The sequence below is a fragment of the Aquarana catesbeiana genome, linkage group LG03 (assembly GCF_042186555.1).
Source record: "Aquarana catesbeiana isolate 2022-GZ linkage group LG03, ASM4218655v1, whole genome shotgun sequence".
Lineage (NCBI taxonomy): Eukaryota > Metazoa > Chordata > Amphibia > Anura > Ranidae > Aquarana > Aquarana catesbeiana.
The window spans coordinates 155,060,880-155,085,498 of NC_133326.1; the positions used below are offsets into that span (position 1 = coordinate 155,060,880).

General features: G+C 41.2%; 1 protein-coding gene across 4 annotated transcripts in view; it reads right to left on the bottom strand.

Moving 5' to 3' along the window:
• The window catches only part of SFMBT2 (Scm like with four mbt domains 2), a 254,257-nt gene that overhangs the window by 221,557 nt on the left and 8,081 nt on the right, over positions 1 to 24,619 (bottom strand). The gene's annotated exons all lie outside the window — the stretch shown is intronic.

The window sequence follows — 24,619 nt, forward strand, 5'->3', positions numbered from 1 at the left end:
TTTTGTGCAGACTGCATGGACAAGGGAAAATAAAGGATTTGCATGGCAGGCAAGTAAAGTTATCCTTTAAAGTAGAACCATAGGCAAAACTTTTTTCTTCATTTTGGAAAGAGTAAGGGACAGTTGTAATCACTGTAAGGTTTATTTTTATGCCCCCTAGAGCAGTGGTTCTCAACTCCTGTCTTCAGGACCCACTAACAGGCCAGGTTTACAAGATAACTGAAATACATCACATAATTTGCTGCTTAGTGACTGTAGTATTCTAGTCTGCTTCTCCCCAAGCAAATACATAAAACCTGGCCTGTTAGTGGGCCCTAAGGACAGGAGTTGAGAACCACTGCCCTAGAGGATGTTAATTCTGACGAAATGCATTGGATCCAGCTCCTACCAAAGTTATTGCACAGCATTTGGGACCTTATTTTAATAGTGTTGTATATACCAACTTCTTGTAAGTGTTGTATACATTTTAATAAATTTGCTTATGATGGTTTTACACTATGTTTGATTGCTTGGTATGTTTCCACATGTACTCATAAACTGGGAGACGGATGTTTGAAGTGGAGTTCACCCGTGCCAGAGTCATGTGGATTGCTGAGATTCATCCATGGAAGATGCACAGAAGTTTCTTTCCATATGTGATGTTTAAGCACTCCAGCCTTAGCGACTCGTTTCTGTATGGTATTTGGGTCCATATTTTCCTGCGTACCCACACTATCAGCGATGGTGGATATCTTTACATTGGTGGTAGTCACTGTTTATAGATCGATAATGACAAATGGTCATCTATGAAGACTTATAATTAGTAGGGGTACACCTCGGTCACTCCCATTGCACACTTTACCTGATCAAACAGTTTTTGGGACTTGAACTTATCACCTTTTTCCTCAATTTGTGCACTTTCTATACAATGTATTTGTGTATTAAATTTTAATTAAGCGCAGCACTTGTTTACTGCTAAGGTTTATTTTTGCCATCTTCATCCTATTGGGGAGATTTAGCGTCATTTCCTGTCCCATAGCCAAAACAGGAAGTGAGAGGAAATCCTTGCTAAATAACCACTTAATCGCCGGAAGGTTTACCCCCCCTTTATAACCAGGCCATTTTTTGAGATACGGAACTGCATTACTTTAACTGACAATTGCACAGTCATGCAATGCTGTACCCAAATAAAATTGATGCCTTTTTTTTACCACAAATAGAGCTCAATACAGACAGTTTTGAAAAAAACAACAATATTTTGTACTTTATGCAATAAAACATGCCCCAAAAAAATGTAAAAAAATAAAATGTCTTCATCAATTTAGGCCAATATGTAGTCTGCTACATATTGTTGGTAAAAAAAATAAAATAAAATCCCAATAAGCATATATTGATTGGTTTGCGCAAAAGTTATAGCGTCTACAAACTATGAGATATATACAGTGGGGCAAAAAAGTATTTGGTCAGCCACCAATTGTGCAAGTTCTCCCACTTAAAAAGATGAGAGAGGCCTGTAATTGTCATCATAGGTATACCTCAACTATGAGAGACAAAATGTGGAAACAAATCCAGACAATCACATTTTCTGATTTTTTTAAAGAATTTATTTGCAAATTATGGTGCAAAATAAGTATTTGGTCACCTACAAACAAGCAAGATTTCTGGCTCTCACAGACCTGTATCTTCTTCTTTAAGAGGCTCCTCTGTCCTCCACTCATTACCTGTATTAATGGCACCTGTTTGAACTTGTTATCAGTATAAAAGACACCTGTCCACAACCTCAAACAGTCACACTCCAAACTCCACTATGGTGAAAACCAAAGAGCTGTCGAAGGACACCAGAAACAAAATTGTAGACCTGCACCAGGCTGGGAAGACTGAATCTGCAAAAGGCAAGCAGCTTGGTGTGAAGAAATCAACTGTGGGAGCAATAATTAGAAAATGGAAGACATACAAGACCATTGATAATCTCTCTCGATCTGGGGCTCCAAGATCTCACCCCGTGGGGTCAAAATGATCACAAGAACGGTGAGCAAAAATCCCAGAACCACACGGGGGGACCTAGTGAATGACCTGCAGAGAGCTGGGACCAACGTAACAAAGGCTACCATCAGTAACACACTACGCCGCCAGGGACTCAGATCCTGCAGTGCCAGACATGTCCCCCTGCTTAAGTCAGTACATGTCCAGGCCCGTCTGAGGTTTGCTAGAGAGCATTTGGATGATCCAGAAGAGGATTGGGAGAATGTCATATGGTCAGATGAAACCAAAGTAGAACTGTTCGGTAGAAACACAACTCGTCGTGTTTGGAGGAGAGAGAATGCTGAGTTGCAACCAAAGAACACCATACCTACTGTGAAGCATGGGGGTGGCAACATCATGCTTTGGGGCTGTTTCTCTGCAAAGGGAACAGGATGACTGATCCGTGTACATGAAAGAATGAATGGGGCCATGTATCGTGAGATTTTGAGTGCAAACCTCCTCCCATCAGCAAGGGCATTGAAGATGAAAGGTGGCTGGGTCTTTCAGCATGACAATGATCCCAAACACACCACCCAGGCAATGAAGGATTGGCTTCGTAAGAAGCATTTTAAGGTCCTGGAGTGGCCTAGCCAGTCTCCAGATCTCAACTCCATAGAAAATCTTTCGAGGGAGTTGAAAGTCCGTGTTGCCCAGTGACAGCCCCAAAACATCACTGCTCTAGAAGAGATCTGCATGGAGGAATGGGCCAACATACCAGCAACAGTGTGTGACAACCTTGTGAAGACTTACAGAAAATGTTTGACCTCTGTCATTGCCAACAAAGGATATAGAACAAAGTATTGAGATGAACTTTTGATTTTGTGATAATGTGATTGTCTGGATTTGTTTCCACATTTTGTCTCTCATAGTTGAGGTATACCTATGATGACAATTACAGGCCTCTCTCATCTTTTTAAGTGGGAGAACTTGCACAATTGGTGGCTGGCTAAATACTTTTTTGCCCCACTATATATATATATATATTTTTTTTTTTACTAGTAATAACGGCAAATTTTATCGGGACTGCAACATTGCGGCGGACAAATCTGACAGTACATGACACTTTTTGGGGACCAGTAAGACTAATACAGTGATCAGTGTTAAAAAAATGCACTGTCACTGTACTAATGACACTGGCAGGAAAGGGGTTAACATCATCGTCGATCAAAGGGTTAAATGTGTTCCCTGGGTTTGCTTTCTAACAGTGCGGGGGATGCTTTGACTAGGGTAAGACAGAGATCCGTGTTCCTGCTTCCCCTTTCACAGAAAGGCAGTTTGCCTTGTTTACATAGGCAGACTGCCATTCTGCCTCTCCTGAGAGTGATCGGCATGTTACGGCGGATATTGCATCCACCGGACCCGCTGATTGGCTCCTGCTGTTTCCAATCACAGTGGGTGCAGGTCGCCGGTGCGCCCCAGACCCAGTGCTCGAAATCACATGTACGTGATTTCGCGCAGGAGGGCTGCCCTGCCGCAGTATATCTGCTTGGGGCGATCCATAAATGGTTAAGGGAATTTCTTGGGGACCCCCAGATCCCCAGAACTAGTAGATAAAAGAAAGCCTTGCAAGCTACTATGTGTGTTCACAGTGGGTTAAAAAGCCTGCTGCTGGCACTGTTCACAATTCCATATCGATGTGCTTAAACAGTATAAATCAAATAAGTGCTGCGCTGTGCTATATCTCTAAAACTAAATATCTATGTTGCATAGTTGCGATAAAGTGTTGATACAAACAATTCTTAGTGCTACAAAAAAAATTAATGAAAATAGTACAAGAAAAAAAAAAGAAGTAATAAACGTGCTAGTTTATCACCATCAACTTAGGGACTTTAAATCCTTAGAGTACTTCAAAACATCAAATAACGTGGTGTCAGATTACTTGTGCTCCCCCCCTTCTAGTGTGTTCTCACCTTAAATTATGTGACCCCACAATTAAGTTTGGTCAAACAGCACCTGTGAGCCCCTCCCGGGCTAATATGTGCAAAACTAGACCGCCCAGCTTTTATTCCTCCATGGAGTGATCTCCCCTTCCCCCAATATCATCAGGGTACATAAGTGAAGTTAAGTGAAAGAGATTTCAATAGTGCCTATACCTTTAAAACGTTGATTTTATTAAAATTAATGCTGTCAATACTCACACTTTTCTGGTGCTTCCAGCGCACCAAACTCTAACAGGCAATGTCAAAATCTGATGCTTCCCCAAGTTACATAAGCCATGTTCTCACCACCAGCTGATAACTCCTCGTAGAGACTAGAAGCCGTCACCGTCCTCGTCCCTCCCCTACGCGTGTCAACACAGGGTCACGTGTCTTCCTCAGGGGGATTCCTGTCCAATTACAGCGGGAGCGGGTCGCAGGTGCACCCCAGACCCAGTGCACAAAATCACGTACAGGTACTTGATTTCACGCAGGAGGGCTGCCCTGCAGCAGTATATCTGTGTGGGGCGGTCCATAACAGGTTAGGGCATCTCCTGGGGATCACCAGATTTATTGTCCCCTCTGGAAGATTTCCTCTCTATTGCTTTTTTGGTAACAACCCAAAATGTTTTCTTTTACTTTCACTTTAATGATAATGGTAAACAGGACAAATAAAGAGTATGAATCTCCCTAATGGGGACACAGACAGCAATAAAAACTGATAGGTGTTCTAATCCCTCTCCACTCTATTATTAAAAATGTTTTGCCTTTAGCCTGGGTTCACACTGTAGCTATGCGGGAACCAGCGCGATTACAGCGCCAATTTCCGCATCTCATCTCTCCCGCAGGCAGTTCACACTGCCCTCTGCGAACCGCTGCGGGTGTCAATACAATGTTAACCACTTCCCTACCCGGTTATTGTCAAATGACGTCCACAGATGGGATCTCCCATCCTGGGTGGACGTCATATGACGGCCTGGGCTTCCTGGCTGCCTAGGGGGCACGCGCGCGCGCCCGCCGCGTTGCTCGGGACCCAGTGCATGTGCCCGTCGGCCGCAATGTCCGCTGGGCACCCGCGATTGCCCGTTAACCGGGCCGGACCGTGAATCTGTGTGTGTAAACACACAGATCCACATCCTGTCAGTTGAGAGGAGACCGATCTGTGTTCCCAGTACAGCGGAACACTGATCGGTCTACTCCCCTTGTACGTCCCCTCCCCCTACAGTTAGAATCATTCCCTAGGAAACATATTTAACCCCTTGTGTCCCCCTAGTGGTTAACCCCTTCACTACCTGTCACATTTACACAGTAATCAATGCAATTTTATAGCATTGATCGCTGTATAAATGTGAATGGTCCCAAAAATGTGTCAAAAGTGCCCGATGTGTCCGCCATAATGTCACAATAAAAATCGCGGTCGCTGCTATTACTAGTAAAAAAAATAAATAAATATTTTTTTTTTAAAAATGCCATAAATCTATCCCGTATTTTGTAGACACTATAACTTTTGCGCAAACCAATCAATATACGCTTATTGCGATTTTTTTTTACCAAAAATATGTAGAAGAATATGTATCGGCCGAAACTGAGGAAAAAATTTGTTTGTTTTTTTTTAAATTGGGATATTTATTATAGCAAAAAGTAAAAAATTGTGTTTTTTTCAAAATTGTCGCTCTTCTTTTGTTTATAGCGCAAAAAAAAAAAAAAAAAAAACGCAGAGGTGATCAAATATCACCAAAAGAAAGCTCTATTTGTGGGGAAAAAAGGACGTCAATTTTTTTTGGGTACAACGTCGCACGCCTGCGCAATTGTCGTTTCAAGTGCGACAGCGCTGAAAAGTAAAAATTGGCCTGGGAAGGAAGGGGGTGAAAATGCCCTGTATTGAACCGGTTAGTGACACCCGAAGATCGGATCACAGATCGCATTGTGAACTGTGGATTCGGACAGGAATCGGATCGCATGGGTGTTCTCATCCATGCGATCCGATTCCAGTGCGGGGGGCGGTGGAAAAAGTCCCTGCACCTTTTTTGTGCGTATCCAATGCATTGCACAGACATCGCATTAAATCTGCACCTTAGCGCAGGTGCGAATCACATGGAACGTGTTCGCTATAGTGTGAACCCAGGCTAAGTTATACTTTAATGTTACAAAATGTTTTCTTTATCTTCAGAATTACTGCCCAACAAAGATAATAACATAAAAAGTAATGCACTCTATCGTTAGTGCTCTGTGACAAATACGCAGTTTGTATATTTACACATCTTGGTGAGAGTTGCCACATTGAGCATACAGCTGATTCATCAAAGCCTAACATAAAAGCTCTCCGCAGACAACTAAATGGTAATGGAAAACATTGCAGGCACTGAATATACACATAGCAGTGGAATAATTAACATTTCACTTTGTAGGAAATCTCCATTGAGTAACAGGATATGGCCCTTTTATTATTTGGGGATTTGACATTTTCTGTTTACAATGATGATGTCTCCCTGCTATTATTCTAACTGCTTGTGGCAAATGCCTGGAGCAAAATACTCTTAGTTTACTCCTGGTACCAGGTTTGGCAGTTAGTGTGCTTTCTGCAATTTAAACTCAGGAGGTTACCTGCTTCTTCAGACTGAACTGCTGTATAATTTGAGAGTTCTGCTACCCTTTCAATTACAATTACAGTAAGATAGTTACACTATCCTTGGAGCATTGTAATTAGGTAGTATCTGGTATCAAAACTTGCCTGCTACAATTAAAATGAGAGCACATGGACTCAGCATTTCCAGGCTCTAACGTATTGATTCATATGCATTTAAAAACTCACACCTATTGATGAATGCATTATCTCTATAACCTAGTCCGGTCACAATCTGATATTTTGTCAGCAAATCTGATAACATCTCCGATTGACAAAACCGATCTTATGTAACATATTTTCATTTACTCGTATTTGTGTTACAAAAGGTTTAGCTTCCCAGGCACATGAAAGTTGCTTCTCTCCCGGGAATCCTTTACAAATAGATCTAATCACAGTTCAGTTGTTCCCATGGAGTCCGTGTCATTTTACAGCATTCTAATTAAAATGTATGTTTCTTTGTGGATGGAATTATGTTGTCGTGTTTTTTCCAGAATAATAAAAAAGTGATAGAATATGTTTAAAGGGGTATTAAATCCCCCCCCCCCCCCCAAAAAAAAATAAAAAAAAGATATTCCAGCTTTTTAGATATAGTGGCTGCAGCTTTTTTTGCAGTGCATTTTTGATGCATTTTACAGCGTTCCAGTACAGTCCAATGCAGCATGTTCTTTTTTTTTCTGGAACTGCAAGCACTGGTGTGAACTATGCCTTTGAAAACATATTACCTACTTTCCATGCGTTTTTGATGCAGAAAAAAAATGCACTGGACTGCATGTAGTGTGAACTGGCCCTAAAAAAAAAATCTGCATGTTGCTTCTTTGATGTATGTTTATCAAAATGCATGTCATATAGTGTTCAGCTGTAATGCATATAAAATGTGCTAAAATGCAATGCATAATATACATTGCACAGGTGTGAACAAATCAGGGAGGATGGGGTTAATCACTCATCTGATTCAGCCAACTGTATGGGGAATATGAGTTTTAGTTACTCAGCTTAGTAAACAAAAGACCTTTTTTTAAGCAAGCAATTAGGATAGTCTAGTCAACATGTGAAAATGGAGCCTAGAGATTTGCTTACTGGCTGTTGAAATTAAATATGAAGTATGAATATGCAATGTTTCATATTAAGCTGACAATCAAAAAATGGCAAAATATTTTGTTTTAAATGTTTGTATTCTTAAGATAATAAATACATTAAAAAAAAATTCAAAAACATTATACATTCCCTTTAAAGTGCAGTTCAATACAATAAAACATACTTGAGAATGAGGGAAAGCCCTGTCCCATAGGGTCCTACTTAACCTTGGCCTAAATTACACTTGCAAAAATGTTACTTTTTCAATATCAAAATAGTCTAAGGTTGACCATAGACTATACAATCTGATTGTACAATCTCCTTTAGATCCACCATCAACTATGTAGTGCAAAAGACTGTCTGGTTCAATGCTAATTGGATAGATTGCTTAGGTTTGTCCTCATGTAACATAGTTTTGTTAACTCTAATGCCGCGTACACACGATCGGAATTTCCGTCAGAAAAAACTTGGATGGTTTTTCTGACAGAATTCCGTTCAAGTTTGCCTTACATACACACGGTCACACAAATGTTCTCTGAACTTTCGACTGTCAAGAACGCGGTGACGTACAACACTACGACGAGCCGAGAAAATGAAATTCAATGCTTCTGAGCATGCGTCGAATTGTTTCTGAGCATGTGTCGAATTGTTTCCGAGCACGCGTGATTTTTGGAGCGTCCGAATTGCATACAGACAAACGCATTTTTGAATGGGAACTTTTCCCAACCGAAAAATAGAGAACACGCTCTCAATCTCTCTGGAATTCCGCCAGCAAAAGACCGATGGAGCATACACACAGTCGCATTTTCCGACAAAAAGCTCTCATCTGAGTTTTGCTGGCGGCATTTCCGATCATGTGTACGCGGCATTAGGCCCTCTTCACACTAGATGCGGTGTGAATTCACAGCGAATTCGCTGCAGATTCCACACCGCATTAAAGTCGCAACCCGTTCATACGAACTAGTTGCGGAGTGTACAGTATGTAAAGTTGACGACACCCTGAAATCGTTTTTTCAAAACGCAGTGTGATTTGCAGAATGGGATCCTATGGGTGTGAACATCCATGGGATCCCATTCTGGTGCGGAACAAAAATTGGGTCCTGCATGAGTTTGGTGCGAATGCGGTGTGATCTGAGCCATACAGAATGAATAGCTCAAGTTGCACTGCGATGCGGTGCGATTCCTGTTCAAATAGCATGTGTTTTCTGCACCACACGAGTGTGAACCGGGCCTAAAGGAAACTGTACAGAGATTGTAGAATGAGATAGAAAAGTGTAGAGCCAGCCAAAAGGAGAGATGGGGGCAGAGTCTGGGTCAGGCTGGATAATAGAGAGTAATGGCCAATCTAGACTAAACCCTTAAAGTGGTTCTAAAGCCTTAAGGTCTTCCACCTTATTGTATTCTATGTATTAAGGTGATAAACCTTCTGTGCTGCAGCTCCCCCCAGAGCCCCCCACCTTTTTTTTCTTACCTGAGCCCTTCTGTTATGTCCCTTCGACACGGGGGTCTCTCAGGGTGTTGGTAGCAATGCTCCTAGTATCTGCTCAGCAAGTTACACACAGGCCGAATGCACTTCTTAACCAGGGAAAGGTTTATTACTCACTCAGAAAGCGAAAGCTTCCCAGTCCCACAAACACGGTCGCGCGCCTGCTGTAGCTCTTAACCACTTCAGCCCCAGAAGAATTTACCCCCTTCTTGACGAGAGCTTTTTTTTCGATTCGGCACTGCGTCGCTTTAACTGACAATTTCGCGGTCATGCGACGTTGCTCCCAAACAAAATTGACGTCCTTTTTTTCCCACAATTAGAGCTTTCTTTTGGTGGTATTTGATCACCTCTGCAGTTTTTATTTTTTGCGCTCTAAACAAAAAAATAGCGACAATTTGCATTAATAATGCATTATTTTTTACTTTTTGTTATAATAAATATCCCCAAAAATATTTAAAAAAAACATTTTTTTCCCCTCAGTTTAGGCCGATACATATTCTTCTACATATTTTTGGTAAAAAAAAATCGCAATAAGTGTTTATTGATTGGTTTGCACAAAAGTTATAGCGTTTACAAAATAGGGGATAGTTATGGCATTTTTATTATTAATTTTTTATTATTATTAGTAATGGCGGCAATCAGCGATTGTTATCGTGACTGCGACATTATGGCGGACACATCGGACATTTTTGACACATTTTTGGGACCATTGTTATTTATACAGCAATCAGTGCTATACAAATGCACTGATTCCTGTGTAAATGACACTGGCAGTGAAGGGGTTAACCACTAGGGAGCTAGGGAGGGGGTCCTAGGGATGTGTTACTAACTGTGGGGGGGCTGGCTACATGTGACACGTCACTGATCTCTGCTCCCAATCACAGGGAGCAGAGATCAGTGACACTGTCATTAGGCAGAACGGGGAGATGTTTGTTTACATTAGCATCTCCCCATTCATCCTTTCCGTGAGGCGATCGCGGGTATCCCCGCGGCGATCGAGTCTACGGGACCCGTGACCCGACTCACGGAGCTCCCGGCGCGCACGCAATGGCACGGCGGGAAATACAAAGGGACGTACGGGTATGCCCATTTGCCCAGCCGTGCCATTCTGCCGACGTACATCAGCATGCGCCAGTCGGGAGCGATTTGCGGGAACGAGCTGGCCTGCCGCTGTATAATGACAGCGACTGGTCCACAAGTGGTAAATGAACGAACAAGTGTCGTCTAGCGTTAATTCGCGTTTGCCATTTTTTTCATCCAAACGCTTCTCTTCTGGACGTGCCTGTGATGGTTTTTTTCTGCCTCTAAACACCTATAAATGCTTATGTGTGCATGAATACATAGGCTAACATAGTGGGGCAGGAAAAAAAAGTCAAAACGCCTGTAAAAGCAGCGTTTTCGACGTCCTGTGTGCATGGGACCTGCTGCGTACACGCATTCGGTTTACTCGTCGGAAAAAGATATTACGGATTCTGCTCAAGTTTGCCTTGCATACACACGGTCACGCAAAAGTTAGCTGAAATTACGACCGTCGAGAACGTGGTGACGTACAACACTACGACGAGCCTAGAAAATGACGTTCAATGCTTCCGAGCATGCGTTGAATTGTTTCCGAGCATGCGTAGGGATTTTGCGCGTCGGAATTGCCACAGACGATCGTATTTTCAGATAGGAACTTTTCCCGACCGAAAAATTGAGAGCATGCTCTCAATCTTTTGCTGGCTGGAATTCCAGAAGGCCGATGGAGCATACACACGGTCGCATTTTCCGACCGTTTGTACGCGGCATTAGAGTATGCTACCGACTATTAGTGACACTATGAAGAGCCTCAGGCGATATAAGCACTGTGCATGCCCTGTACAGGTTGGGCAGTTGGGAGGATGACTTCAGTTGCCAATGGGCACACTTACAGTTATAGGTTGGTACCCACTGCTTTTTGCAGCCTTTTAATTTTGAATGTAAGTGTCATTATCCTTTAATTCACCCATTTCTCATTGTAAATTCCTTGAACCTGTTTCTTACACTCATGCCCCTGAGAAATACACATAAGACTTACATGTGCTTTCAGTACTCACTCGGTCTGAATAATGCATAAACTATTTATACAGCAAGAAAAACCCAGATGATTTAACACAAACATGGGCACTCGCTCCTACTGCTTAGTTTTGAGAAACCTCTCAAACAAATTGGCCTGCTGTGACTCCAGAAATGAATTCTACCTTCTACTGCTGTAGCTTTTCTCTTCTTGATCGCATTCGCTAAAAGTATTTGTCTGACAATCTATGGTTTACCATCCTGCATTACTTATCACAGTCACGGCACAACCATGCTTGTAGCAAACCAAAAATGTAAAAAAATTGCAGCTTACTAGATGTGGTGACTGCATTCGTTTTCTTTCTTAGGCTTCCTCGCCCTCTGTTTTCACCTGGTGATCTCGCCAGTAACACACCTCCCATATTAGAGTGCCACCAGTCTGGGTGAAGGGGCAACAGAGACACCTTTGGACGGCAGCATTGCCTGTCTGGGGGGGGGAGTGCTAAATGTACTAGAAGATTTAAATACACTATCAAACTGAAACCAAACCCCAGCTAATATTTTATAAGCAGTTACGGCAAACAGTTTTGTTTTTTTGGGATAAAGGTTTTACATAAAATAAAAGCCGATCACTATAAGCAGTGGTAAATGGTTTGTCTCGACCCTCTTCACAGGTGTCAAACTGGCGGCCTTCCAGGTGATGCGGAACTACAAGTCCCATGTGACATTGCAAGTCTGACAGTTACAAGCATGACTCCCACAGGCAGAGGTATGATGAGACTTGTAGTTCCACAACAACTGGAGGGCCGCCAGTTTGACCCCCCCTACTCTAACCCATGGGTGCTCAACCTGTGGTGCAACAGTTGGAGGACCACAGGTTGAGCACCCATGGGTTAGAGTAGGGGGGTCAAACTGGCGGCCCTCCAGTTGTTGTGGAACTACAAGTCTCATCATGCCTCTGCCTGTGGGAGTCATGCTGACAGTTACAAGCATGACTCTCAGAGGCAGAAGCATGATGGGACTTGTAGTTCCACAACAGCTGGAGGGCCACAGACTAAGCACCCATGCTACATCTGAAGGCCAGCTTGAAAAAAAACAGACCTACTAGCAGGATCACCAGGTGATAGAGAAAAGAAAGAAAACCTAAAAAAGAAACTAATACAGCCATGACATATAAGAATTGGTAAGCTGCAATATAATAAATGTTTGCTTTCGATTTTAATACTGCTTTAAAGTGTTTGTTAACATAAAAAAAAAAAAAAAAAAACAGATCCTGTTCCCTTAAATCATGTTATACAGCACAGTGCTTGTGCTGTGTCATTTGGTCCCTTCTATTACCTGAAATACCTGGCTAATCCTGCCTGGCTATACCCTCCCCTCTGTAAACTGACCACAGTTTATCATGGCTGCTGAGCCCTGACACCGTGGTCAGTTTTATGTGCCTCCCTCATCCGCAGCCCTGCTCTGTCCTTCTCTGTCCTCCTCTGCCCCCCTCCCTGTTTGCTCGTGTCAGTGCCCGTCCCCCTGCCCTCCTGCTGCTCTCATAACTGCTATAAAATCCTCCCATCCCCTCTGTAACATAACAATATGTGCCCCTGTGTATGCCGATCTGTACCTTATATCAGAGCATCTCCCGGCGCTCACGTGACTCCTCGGCTCTCTCTCCTCTCTTCCCCTCCTCCCCGGCTGATGTCATCAGGAGTGCTTGGTCCCGCCCACCATAGCAGTCAGCTGGGGAGAGGAGAGAGCCGAGGAGTCACGTGATCGCCAGGAGACCCTCTGATATATAGTAGGTACAGATCGGCATATTTTTTAAATAACACAGGCACAGGGGCACATATTGTTATGTTACAGAGGGGATGGAAGGATTTTATAGTAGTGGCTTAACAACCACTTTTATTTTGCACAGGTAAATTAAAGTGGTTGTAAAACCTTACATAAACCCAGTGAAGTGACTGGCCTCAGGTGATACACAGAGATGAAACAAAATCTCCTACATAAGTTGTACCTGTTTATCTACAGTCTTCTCTTCTCTACATCTGTTCAAAGTGCTAAATTAATAAGCTTTTCTGAGGGTTCAGAAGAAAATAAGACGGAGAGCTGAAGGTACACTCTTCAGAGCTCAGTGGGGAGAGCTCTGATTGCTGATTGGAGGGAAGTGACACACACCCCTCCACACAGCACAAAGGAACAGAGCTGAGGCTGTTAATCAGCTGGAGGTCCCTCCCCTGTCACCTTTTTTTCCCTTGGTGTCAGGAAAACTTGTCAGAAGTGGCTCATGCAGATAGCTGTCTGAACAAAGTAACAGACAGAAATGACACTTAGTGCTCCTAATTGAGACAAGTACACACTATAGAGGGATATGCTTTGTTCATATTTCATGTCTGAGGTTTACAACCACTTTAAATTTGCACAGGTAATTAAAAGCTGAAAGCCAAGCAGATATAAAAGACACAATATAATGCAGCTCTGTATTCATTAATACATCATTACATATGTTCTTGTGACAGAATTTGACTTGGTATCAGACCGTGTTGCAGTGCACAGGACATGCAGATGGGGGGGGAGAGCAGAGCGACAGAGAGATTAGTCCATCAGTCTTCTGCTTCTCCTTTAACTGTCCAGTCACAAGGTGGGGGTGGGGAGGAGACCTGTAAGTAAAAGTGAAACTGCAGCCCACCTCCTTTATCAGGCAGAACTGTATACATCTCAAGACTTCATAGGCAGAAATACTATTGTTTTTTTTTTTCAAGTAAAACAGATCTCCTACATGTATTTAATTTGTGTATTTGACTATTTAACCAGAGTTTAGATTCAAGTCAAGCTGGCCATAATATTAGTACCAATGATTTTCAAGTGCCATAATGTGTTTCAGCTGCACAGCATGACGTGATCCATTCCCTACAATGTCATCCTAATTCAATAATATACTAACAACCTATCAGCAATTACAGAGCATGCAGAACACCCCTGTACAAAGAGGCCTCATATATGGCTGGTCATTGTTAGAAATCACAGACACTGCTGGAAACAATTGTCACATATAGGTACCATGGCTGCAAATTACAGGGGAACACTTTACGTGATTTTCAGCATGTTCTACAAAGGGATACAAATAATAATTATTGTGGTACAAAAAGTAGCATTACAAAATGTTATTTACAAACAGTGCATGTGAACCAGTAATAAAGGCTATAATAAAGCACACCTCAAGCTGTCATATAAAACAAGATCACAGTGTTCTACAGCAGGCTGAGATTCTGCAGAGCTTGCTTTTTTAGATTCATGCTGCGCACAAAGTCCTCACCAGTGGAAAATCAGCTGGGAGGGCTCCTTTAAATCACTGGAACCTTTACATAGAGTTGCATACAAATGGCATAAAAGTCTGAGCTTTTAGCACTGCTCTGTGCCCGGATGCTGCAGGCATGGCTGCATCCAGCACACATTTTATATGAAACTTACATTTTTTGGACACCAGCAGCTGGCCATACATTATACAATTTTCTTATTCGTTTTTAGATTTACCTTCAGCTATGTAGTCCAAGGGCCTGCCTCATTGCATACTAATTGAAAGTGTTTACGTTTGACCTCATATTATATGGTTTTGGTAAATCGTAAAATTGTACAATAAAGTTGTATAATGTATGGCCAGCCTTAGATACGTGGCACTTTATGAAAGCATTGCTGCACATCCAAACACTCTTTTTTTGGAAATAATGCTCTTTAAAGTGCACCTGTGAGTTATCCAATATAATACAGAACACAATGTTTAGGTTGCCTTTAACCACTTCCAACCACTGGACCAATTATTACATACTTTACTACATGTAAAAAAAAAAAAATCTTTTTTTTTTTTTTTTGCTAGAAAACTACTTAGAACCATCCAAACATATATATATTATACAGGCTGCATTGGTGGGCACAGTGAGGCTGCATTGGTGGGCACAGTGAGGCTGCATTGGTGGGCACAGTGAGGGTGCATTGGTGGGCACAGTGAGGCTGCATTGGTGGGCACAGTGAGGGTGCATTGGTGGGCTCAGTGAGGCTGCATTGGTGTGCACAGTGAGAGTGCATTGGTGGGCACAGTGAGGGTGCATTCACAGGCACAGTAAAACTGCAGTTGATGGGCAATCGTGTGTTATTGTGTAGACAGGGCCCCAGTGCACTGTATTGCCCGGGGGCCTATAATGCTCTTAAGATGGCACTGACCTACACTGACCACCAATACCAGATGGCAAAATTCCACTAACCACCAATGTAAGGGGTATCTTCTATGCTGACGTATATATCCATTTTAGTTCAAAATTGTTACTTAAAACAATTTTGTTGTATAGAACAGGGGGATGTTCAAAATGAACTGCCCTGGGTGTCAAATGTACTAGGTATACTATATTATGTATTCTTTTTATTGAAGCTTGCTACAACATATTGATCACACTAATGTACAGTACCATGAGCTGTAGGTATAATCAGTTTAGCAGGGGTTCCCTGAGACTTCCATAATTTGAAGGGTTCCTCTGAGTTAAAACGATTGAGAAAGGCTGGTACAAGTAATGTTGTCATTTCAGTTTCTATAAACAGCTTGTCACAGCTGAATACTTGGTCCTTGAATCCAAAATTTTAACATTCATGAATGCAAAAACCATCTCTTGAGAAGTTATAAATATTTGTGAGCATTATTTGAATCATACCACGTCAGAGGCACTCAGCATGGTGACTTGCTCCTATGTCATTTTCCAAAACAGCAGCAATTTCCCAGCAAGCAAATTATTAGATATAAAAAAATGCTGCCCTTTCCTCGTGTATTATATGGCTTTTGCCATAATGTACCTCTACTAGGAGTAAAGCTATGAAACTAAACTATGCGTGGTCTTTCAGGGCCATTTAGGTGTATGCATCTAAATGGCCCTGAAAGACCATGCATAGTTTAGTTTCATAGCTTTACTCCTAGTAGAGGTACATTATGGCAAAAGCCCTATAATATGAGGAAAGGGCAGCATTTTTTTACATCTAATAATTCAAATATAGCTTTGGACTTAACTTCGCTAGCTTACATTTTCTCCCATGCACGCACCAATGGACATTTTTAGCCACTTTCTATGCCTAATGTAAATTTCCTGTTGCTTTCCGTCACCCAGGGAGCCACAGGTGCCGTGTACAGCATGCAATTCAAATAAATAATGTCTATATGAATCTTTACCTGTGTATGCAAGGAAGCACTGCCGTTTACAAGAGTATGGCTGCGGACAGCCATTCATTTGGAAATCAGGCTGTACACAGCACATGTGGCTCCCTAGTTGAGAGAAAGCACCAGGAAATTTATGCTAGGCATAGAGAATGCATAAAAATGTCCATGTTCATGAATGCCAACAGTAGTTTGTAATGGTGAGTGTACATTGCTTTTTAACATTTATCCAACCTGCAGTATCACTTTTAGAAAATGTATTGCCACAGGATAGTTCTATTTTAAGAAGAAACTGCAGTTGTTTAATTAGAATGCATACTGTAAATTAAATAAAAATGCACACACACTTAAATAAATAAATTACACTTAATAAATAAATAAATTAAATAATACATTTTAAAAAATACTATTCGTGTACATGAATATACATGAATAAATACATATTTCTCCTTTTCTCAATACTACATTTTTATTTTTAAAGTTGCTACAGGCAATTTTTATATTTTAATACCCCTCCAAAAGCCTATTGTTAAATTACTATTAACCGATAACATTGCAGTCACAGTTCATTAGCAGGAAGGACTGTGCGTTCAAACATGTTTTATTAAGACAGGTGCACCATGAATGTGTGTGTGAGTTGTGTGTGTGTTTTGTCAGTTACATAATCTCTGTAGCAGATCTGTAATCTGGCACTGCAACATGAAGCCTGCTACAAGCGCATAACTAATTCTATGTACTAAGTATTCTTATTTCATTCTTCAAACTGCAAAGTGGGACTCAAATGTAAGAGTCATAGTAACACCATTCAGGATGGAATCTCCTAGTACTGTAAATGATATCAGGCACATGGCTTATTTTTACTGACTGTGAGTTGTAAGTACTGGCAATGACTTGTTTCTGCAATGAATGTTACAGATCCTTTCATCAAGGGCACATCACAGCCTTTCTCATAATCAGGATCCATGGCTACTTATCTGAGAGACAGAAATTGTTTGTTGCTCTAGGAACCCCTAGCAACCTCTGGAGTTTCCTTGAGCAATGAACAATTTCTGTCTCTCAGATAAGTGACCATAGATGCCATTGTTGTTTCTATCTACCTTTTCCCATTGACCACCAATGCTTGGATCATTATTCCCATTGACCTCCAATGCTTGGATAATTCTTATCATTGACTACCAATGCTGGGATCATTTGTATCATTGACCACTAATGTTAGCAGCATTATTCACATTGGCCACCAGTGTAAAAGGGACCTTCTGCCAATGATCACCAATGTAGGGTGGCTCATACCCCACTGGTCATTGATCCAAGATTTTTCTTCTACACTGACTGCCAATGCAAGGGAGCATTTTACTGACACTCATGTAAAAGAGAACTTTTCTATGGACCACCAATATATGTAGCCTTCTTACCACTGGCCAACAATGTATGGAGCATTTTTACCACTGAGCACCAGTATAAAGGCAACCTTCTCCCAATGACCACTAATGTGGAGTGGTCCTTACCCCGCTGATCACTCATTCAAGAGTTCCCCCTTTCTCCACAGAAATCCAATGTGAGGGAGCATTACATTGACCATTAATGTAAGGGAGCACTTTTCCTTGGGCCAGCAATTGTTTGTTTACACCGGCTGCCCTACAATCCGATCCGAGCAGACAGAGGGGAACAGATCCCCCTTTTTTTTTTTTTTTTTTGCAGGATCAGATCAGATTGGTGGTAGGTGGTGTAAATGGACACAAGTCCATTCACACCCACCACTCCAATGAGATGAAAAATGAACAGGTGGACATGATCCGACTGCTAATGTGAAATGGGCCTAAGGGAGCACTTTTAAATGGACCACCAACATATGGAGCATTCTTACTGACTCTGATTCTTTAAGACTGCCACTGTAGGAGAGCATGCCGTGGACCACTATTGTAAGGGGGCATTTTTCCATGGACTACCAATGCAAGAAAACACAATTTTAATAGTTTGCATTTCTTTTCAAGGCATTATTATTTATTTATTTCTATTCTCTATTATTACTTGAAATAATTGTGTCCTATAGAACAGCCCTGGGAGTTTACATATGCTAAGTACACAACATTCCTTATTTTTTCTATTTATTCTTATACCTTAACATATGATCCATGCCAATGATGAACCCAAGGTTTTTATATATATATATATATATATATATATATATACATATATATATATATATATATATATATATATATATATATATATATATATATATATAGTAAGATCTTGCAGCAAGTCCTTCTACGGACACCGCCATTTCCTTTCCCTTCGTTTAAGGGCTTGTCTTGCCCATTTGTATTTAAAAGAAAGTTCAGCAAACACACAGGAGTTTCCCTCGCAGGGGTATTCAGCATTTGAATCTTGCTTCAAAATAAATGACATTCAGCCTTTCTGGCTTGTAAACGCAGCATTTCTGCTCTGGCCTTACCCTTTAGGCTTTGGTTTCTCTCCCACAGACTGGTCTCTCACCAACTCGGTGCATACAGCTAGCAGCCTCGTGCTGCACTGGCTCCCACCTCTCTCCTAGGTGGAGAGCTCCTGACTCCTGGGCCAGACTTCATGTCTGCAGGGGGGGGGAACCAGAACCCAGGTAAGGTAAGGTCGATACTTAAAGCCCAGCACACAGCTGACCCATTAGTGTGCTGGCTGCTTACAAAATCTGGACCCTGGTAGTGTACCGCCCTGCTACAATATATATATATATATATATATATATATATATATATATATACACTAATTATTAGCAGGGGTCCCCCGAGATATGAAAGTTATTTCAAGAGCTCCCTCATGTTAAAAAAAAAAAAGGTTGAGAAAGGCTGGCTATGACTGTGAAGGGCCAGTGGTGAGCACATGAGCGGGATGGGGTATCAGTGCTTCACTTTTAACTTGCATGTTGAAATGCCCCAGGCTTTTGACATCTGGGGATGCTCTTGAAATGACTGTAAATGTACATACAGTATAGACTTAGGATTCCTGCATTGCATTTGCCAGATTACTTGCTTTTTAGCAATGACAAGATTACTTTCCCCTGTTACATAAATGATACAAACAAAACTATTTGTCATTAGGTATATTGCAGGCAAGTGCGTTTCCTGTAGAAATGTCTTATCTTCCCTTCTGTCATGTGCCATGAGGTGAGAGTGACCATACCTACTTGATTGTGAAATCCATGTGGGATTTTTACCAGGTGACATTCACTCAAACGAAAACCAGTGACAGGAAAATCTTATGCCTGTCGTATTCTAAAGGCAGGGTCACACAAGAGCTTCTTATGCCTGTGATTTCGCTGGTGCAGCCCTGGTTGTTGGAGGATGGCTTTTCCCTAAATATACTGAGAGGGGGCAATTCAATAAGGCATTTGTGACATATTTAGGGTAGTGTGTATACAGTCAGAAGCCTTGAGCCAAATTCATGAGTAATCTGCAAAATTTGCATTGTTAAAACCGACACGTGCGACAAATTCAAGAAGTTTATTTTTGCAACACTTTTACTGTATGGCACTATTGTTGCCACAAACTGGTAAATAAATATTGCCAATATTGGTGATAATACATTGTTGATTGTTGATAGTCAGGTTGAAAAAAGACACAAGTCCATCTAGTTCAACCATAAAAAAAAAAAAAATTCTAAAGTTTGTGTTGCATATGTAATTATTGGAGTTAATTTATGAAAACGGGAGAGTGCAAAATCTGGTGCTCTGCATAGAAACCGATCAGCTTCCAGTTTTTTTTTTTTTTTGTCAAAGCTTAGAGTGGATGTAAACCCCATTCATGAAATTTGAACTAAGTCCTGTGTCTTTCTGCTGCTTCTGACAAGCTCTCCAACAACCAAGATAAAACCAGCCTGAAATTTGTGTCGGGGATGGTGCATAGAAATAGCTTAGCAGACAGCTGGTCTATTCACAGCACAGCTCTGCACATTCCTTCATTCCTCTACCTATGTGGAGGGGGGATGCTCTTTCCTCCAATCAGCTATCACACAGTGTATGCCAAGAATCCACACCCAGTGCTGAACATGAAGAGAAAATTCTAATATGACATGCACTTTCTAAACAGTCTAGAAAGTCGAAGACAGCAGATATACATGTAAAATGTATGTAGGGAGATTTGTTTCATCTCTGTGTATCTGGGGGTTTAAATCCGCTATAATTGAACAAGCTGAAGTTAGAAGCTGATTGGCTACCATGCACAACTGCACCAGATTTTGCACTCTCTAGTTTTAGTAAATTAACCCCAGTGTGTTGCATCTTTGAAACAATTCTGAAACAAAATCTCTGAAAATGATATTTGATATGTTTCCATTACTCCCCCAACTTCTCCAGATAGCTTCTCTGCCTATAGAACTGCAACTATTTGCACATTCATATGTACCTTACTGACACATAAATGACGCTGGTACACTTTCCACCATTTGTCTATTGAGTAGCAATTACACTGTTTATAATTTCCAGGTAGGGTGCCAGATCAGGACAAGGCCACACAGAATCTTTTTATATTAGTGTTTTTTTCTTAATTGGGAATCACAGCGGGCAGTTTACTGATGATTGTTGTCTCGTTTCAGTGAGAAATACTCTGACCCTGTCACACATACAGCATTGTTTTCAGGGAGAAATCCTCTCAGTTGGCAGGCTACAAGCGCACAATCATTAAGGCCTCATGCACACTGAAGCTGATAAACTGACGGTTTTAGGGGTTTGGGCGTTTTTTGTTTTTTTTTTTAATAGCTATTAAACTCCCCTCTATGTTATCCTATGTGTCCATGCACAAATGGACGTTATTTTGAAGTTTATCAGCAGGGAAGCTTATGGGCTGTTGTCTGAACGCCCTAAAATCGCACTCAAGAGCAGTTCTTCTGACCACAAACAATGCTGAAAAATGTGCATAAACGCTCATAAACGCTTTTTTATCAGCGTTTTTTACATTGCAGAGCTGAATGTAAGCTGGATGTACCGTAATTTAAAAAAAACGCCCAAAAACGCTAGCGTTTAAAAAACGCTCTTAAAAATGTGTTTTTTAAGCAGTGTTTTCCTGCCAGCAATCCGACGTCCAGAAATACTTTTTTGAACGTCCTGTGTGCATGGAGCCTAAAAAGGGACACACTTATGTAAAAGAGCCCTTAAAGTAAACCTTTCATAAAGAAATGTGGAAGCTTCCATTGCTTTGATCACCCCTTATTAAGCTTCCATTGCTGACCCCTTTTTTGCCTGGCTCCTATGACAACCTGCTGGCATAAGTACTTCCCGAGTCACTTAACAAGTATGCAGATCAGAAAAGTCTGAAGTCCTTATCTGCCCTGTTGTTGCAGGCCGGTGAATCAAAGTACTGAAGCAAGGAGGTCAGTGTGATAGACAAGCAACCAGCAAAATATCTGTCATTGGCAATGTACAGCCAGAAGGTTTTACGTCAACAGTGAAGCTGAACTTCATTCAATGCAGAAAAGGAAAAGGCTGACAAGGGAGGATGGGGATGAAGGGAGTATTAATTCCACCACCATCTCTGCTGTATGAACCTGAATGTAAGAGAGCCTTCTTTGTGGATGGGCATACATTTCAGCAGGGCATGGTCACTTCACGCAGCAGCTCTTCAAAGCTACCCATACACTTTACACTATGGGGTTGATTTACTAAAGACAAATCCACTCTGCACTACAAGTGCTCTGAAAGTGCACTTGGAAGTGCAGTCGCTGTAGATCTGAGGGGAAGATCTGAAATTAGAGGAAGCTCTGCTGATTTTATCATCCAATCATATGCAAGCAAAAATGCTGTTTTTTATTTTCCTTGCATGTCCCCCTCAGATCTACAGTGACTGCACTTCCAAGTGCACTTTTAGTGCACTTGTAGTGCAGAGTGGATTTGCCTTTAGTAAATAACCCCCTAAGACTATGTCTTTTTTAGAGCTACCATCAGTTATGTAGTGCAAGGGCCTGTTTAATTTCATACTAAATGAATGGATTTTTAAGGTATGTCCTTATACTGTATAGTTTGGTAAATCTAAATGAGATTGTACAGAGAATAAAAAACCTGTTTATATAGTGTATGGCAAACTTTAGAGGCCACTTTACCAAGAAGATCATTCCACCCTACCCTGTGTTCACTTTAAAACACCCAATTAGAACTGAGCAAAATTGTTTTAAAGTAAACACATAATGCAAGGATAAAAATGACCCCTTTAAATTACAAACTTGACTGAAATGTGCTTTTTTATGACTCAGTCCCTAAGTTTTAACTGACTTCACCAATCTGATTTCACAACTTTTTCTTGAGAAGAGAAAAGAGTCACACCTATGGGGTTATTTATGAAAGGCAAATCCACTTTGCACTATAAGTGCAAACTACAAGTGCAAAGTGCACTTGAAATTGCACTGAAAGTGCACTTGGAAGTGCAGTCACTGTAAAACTGAGGGCTAGATCTGAAATGAGGGGAAGCTCTGTTGGTTGTATTATCCAATCACGTGCATGCTAAAATGCTGTTTTTTTATTTTCCTTGCATGTCCCCCTCGGATCAACAGTGACTTTACTTCCAAGTGCACTTTCAGTGCAATTTCAAGTGCGCTTTGCACTTGAAGTTTGCACTTGTAGTGCAAAGTGGATTTGCCTTTTGTAAATAACCCCCTTTGTCTACATTTGTCTACATTACATGAGGATTTATGTGCCTAGCCATAATGGCTTACTCATCATCCTGTCTAATAACAGCTGCTTGGTATTATCAAGCCAAGGGCCACTGTGCTCTGATTGTTCTCTGAGGCAAGAGCTAGCAGTTCTCTGCTAATGATCAATCAGATTACTGGAAGAGCAGAGTTGTCACTTATCTAAGATTACAGTAAAACATCCCAGCGATCCTTCACCTCAAACAACCAATCAGGTTCCAGGAAGAACAGAGGTGTCCCTTATCTAAGATTATTATATCACATCCCAGTCATCCTTCACCTCAAACAACCAACCAGGTTCCTGGAAGAACAGAGCTAAGATTATTATAACACATCCCAGAGATCCGTCATCTCAAACAACCAATCAGGTTCCTGGAGGAACAGAGCTGTCACTTATCTAAGATTATTATAACACATCCCAGTCACCCTTCACCTCAAACAACCAATCAGGTTCCTGGAGGAACAGAGCTGTCACTTATCTAAGATTATTATAACACATCCCAGTCACCCTTCACCTCAAACAACCAACCAGGTTCCTGAAAGAACAGAGCTGTCACTTATCTAAGATTATTATAACACATCCCAGTCACCCTTCACCTCAAACAACCAATCAGGTTCCTGGAAGAACAGAGCTGTCACTTATCTAAGATTATTATAACACATCCCAGTCACCCTTCACCTCAAACAACCAATCAGGTTCCTGGAAGAACAGAGCTGTCACTTATCTAAGATTATTATAACACATCCCAGTCATCCTTCACCTCAAACAACCAATCAGGTTCCTGGAAGAACAGAGCTGTCACTTATCTTATTATAACACATCCCAGTCATCCTTCACCTCAAACAACCAATCAGGTTCCTGGAAGAACAGAGCTGTCACTTATCTTATTATAACACATCCCAGTCATCCTTCACCTCAAACAACCAATCAGGTTCCCGGAAGAACAGAGCTGTCACTTATCTAAGATTATTATAACATGTCCCAGTCATCCTTCACCTCAAACAACCAACCAGGTTCCTGGAAGAACAGAGCTGTCACTTATCTAAGATTATTATAACATGTCCCAGTCATCCTTCACCTCAAACAACCAACCAGGTTCCTGGAAGAACAGAGCTAAGATTAACACATCCCAGTCATCCTTCACCTCAAACAACCAATCAGGTTAAAAAGAAATGAATGCCTTTAAATATGTGAATCCTAGCAGAAAATACAAGTTTCTTGGGTGGGTATATTATACAGTCCTTACAGAAAACACTCCTTGGGATAAAGTACAGAAGAAGAAGTTGCCATGATCTTTCCCATCACTCAGCAACACTGCAAATCTTCCATCTGCTGTGACATGTGGAAGCAGTCATAAACTGAATAGCAGCAATATTGCCACTTCACTAGTGCATTATTAGAGTATCACTCAATGTATGTTTCTTGTCATGGCACAATAAACCTTTTATAGGTATATAATTGTTAAATCTGCACATTTGTTTTTTTTACAGAGAAATGCGGTGTCCAGTATATAAAAATGTATATTCATAGTCTCTTTTTATGCTATATTCATGTTTTTCAATTATTTGATATATATTTACTTGTTAGTCTATATTATGAGATATTATACCACCAGTTATTTACC